This window comes from Nomascus leucogenys, chromosome 13 (assembly GCF_006542625.1).
Source record: "Nomascus leucogenys isolate Asia chromosome 13, Asia_NLE_v1, whole genome shotgun sequence".
NCBI lineage: Eukaryota > Metazoa > Chordata > Mammalia > Primates > Hylobatidae > Nomascus > Nomascus leucogenys.
In genome coordinates, this window is record NC_044393.1 from 103,806,944 (window position 1) to 103,809,969 (window position 3,026).

The following is a 3,026-nucleotide window of genomic DNA, read 5'->3' on the forward strand; positions in this document are numbered from 1 at the left end:
TTAATGTGTGTACCCTGATGGGTGTGAAGTGTATTTCTGTGTTTTAATGTGTGTATCCTGATGGGTGTGAAGTGGTATTTCTGTGTTTTAATGTGTGTACCTGATGGGTGTGAAGTGGTATTTCTGTGTTTTAATGTGTGTCCCTGATGGTGTGAAGTGTATTTCTGTGTTTTAATGTGTGTATCCTGATGGGTGTGAAGTGGTATTTCTGTGTTTTAATGTGTGTACCCTGATGGGTGTGAAGTGGTATTTCTGTGTTTTAATGTGTGTGCCCTGATGGGTGTGAAGGTGGTATTTCTGTGTTTTAATTGTGTATCCTGATGGGTGTGAAGTGGTATTTCTGTGTTTTAATGTGTGTACCCTGATGGGTGTGAAGTGGTATTTCTGTGTTTTAATGTGTTTTTTTTTTTTTTTTTTTTTTTTTTTTTTTTTTTTTTTTTTTTTTTTTTTTTTTTTTTTTTTTTTTTTTTTTTTTTTTTTTTTTTTGATGGGTGTGAAGTGGTATTTCTGTGTTTTAATGTGTGTACCTGATGGGTGTGAAGTGGTATTTCTGTGTTTTAATGTGTGTACCCTGATGGGTGTGAAGTGGTATTTCTGTGTTTTAATGTGTGTATCCTGATGGGTTGTTTTTTTTTTTTTTTTTTGTGGTATTTCTGTGTTTTAATGTGTGTATCCTGATGGGTGTGAAATGGTATTTCTGTGTTTTAATGTGTGTACCCTGATGGGTGTGAAGTGGTATTTCTGTGTTTTAATGTGTGTATCCTGATGGGTGTGAAGTGGTATTTCTGTGTTTTAATGTGTGTACCCTGATGGGTGTGAAGTGATATTTCTGTGTTTTAATGTGTGTATCCTGATGGGTGTGAAGTGGTATTTCTGTGTTTTAATGTGTGTACCCTGATGGGTGTTTTTTTTTTTTTTTTTTTGTTGAAGTGGTATTTCTGTGTTTTAATGTGTGTACCCTGATGGGTGTGAAGTGGTATTTCTGTGTTTTAATGTGTGTACCTGATGGGTGTGAAGTGTATTTCTGTGTTTTAATGTGTGTATCCTGATGGGTGTGAAGTGGTATTTCTGTGTTTTAATGTGTGTACCCTGATGGGTGTGAAGTGGTATTTCTGTGTTTTAATGTGTGTACCCTGATGGGTGTGAAGTGGTATTTCTGTGTTTTAATGTGTACCTGATGGGTGTGAAGTGGTATTTCTGTGTTTTTTTTTTTTTTTTTTTTTTTTTTTTTTTTTTTTTTTTTTTTTTTTTTTGTGAATGTATTTCTGTGTTTTAATGTGTGTATCCTGATGGGTGTGAAATGGTATTTCTGTGTTTTAATGTGTGTACCCTGATGGATGTGAAGTGGTATTTCTGTGTTTTAATGTGTGTATCCTGATGGGTGTGAAGTGATATTTCTGTGTTTTAATGTGTGTACCCTGATGGATGTGAAGTGGTATTTCTGTGTTTTAATGTGTGTATCCTGATGGGTGTGAAATGGTATTTCTGTGTTTTAATGTGTGTACCCTGATGGGTGTGAAGTGGTATTTCTGTATTTTAATGTGTGTACCCTGATGGGTGTGAAATGGTATTTCTGTGTTTTAATTTGTGTACCACTTATACCAAGTGAGGTTTAGCAGCTTCCCATGTAGTTTCCCATGTTGTCATTAAGCATTTGAGTTTTCTCATCTGTAATTTGTATATTCATATTCTTTGCCAATTTTTCTATTGCACTATTTGGGCTTTTAAAAATTCATTAGTGGCCGGGCATGGTGGCTCACTCCTGTAATCCCAGCACTTTGGGAGGCCAAGGCAGGTGGATCACAAAGCCCCGAGTTCGAGACCAGTCTGGCCAACATAGTGAAACCCCGTCTCTGTTAGAAATATGAAAAATTAGCCTGGTGTAGTGGCAGTCACCTGTAATCCCAGCTACTCAGCAGGTTGAGGCAGGAGAATCGCGTGAACCCAGGAGGTGGAGGTTGCAGTGAGCCAAGATCGCGCCATTGCACTCCAGCCTGGGTGACAAGAGTGAAACTCCATCTCAAAAAAAAAAAAAAAACTCATTAGTAATAGATATCTGATTTGAACATTACATATCGTACGCATGTATCAAAGTATCACATAGACCCCAAGAACATATACAATTATGACATATCAATTAAAAGATATGTATATACATTTTCTGGATACTAATTATTTGTTAGTCATATGTGTTGCAAATATCTTTTCCCAGTTTACAACTTGCTTTTTTGTATTTAAGTGATATCTTTAGATACAGAGCGGTTTCAGATTTTACTGAGTTCAAATTTGTCTATGTCTTGCCTTTATGCTGTTTTATGTATCTTTTTAAAAAAATCCTTCCTTATCTACTAAATTAACGTAACTGTACTACTAGGCAAATGTTTATCAGAACATCGATATGTTCTCAGCACCAGTGTAGGTCAACGTGAGATTCGCTCCTGGCTTTCCCAACATACTAGCATTGATTGTCTCAGTCTCACCACTTTGTCTAAAATGTTAACACACTTTTTCTAGCAGCAAAACATTTTTGTAAGTAGATTTAAGTTCAAACAAGATACTTGATACAGAAATGTCTTTTAAAAGAAGATGGTGCTGACGGCCAGATCTTGGAACTACCCTGGCAGAGAGCTCAATACTGAGGGCTTAGAAATTAATGACGGCTTTGCTGTGTGCTTTTTGATATGGATCACACTGTGGCCCTGGACCCCACTGCCCTCGGCCATCTACGCTGCTATCTTAAGAGTGCTTCCCTCTCTTCCGCCACTCCCGTCGCTGGCTGTTTTTATGTTCACTGCCCCATCATCTCTTTAGCCAATTAAAATCTCCTTCTGGGCAAAGGTAGCTTACACTGCTCTCTCCACTCCCTGTGCTCTGCAGGGCGTGCTACGTGGTAGCTGGCAGGTGAGAAACAAACACTAGACAAATGCCTTTTGGACGGGACTATTCAGACTTTGTACTGCTGGCTAATATTTATCTACTGCTCGGAAGCCAGCAGTCCACCTTCCCTTCATTTCCTGCTGGTGAAA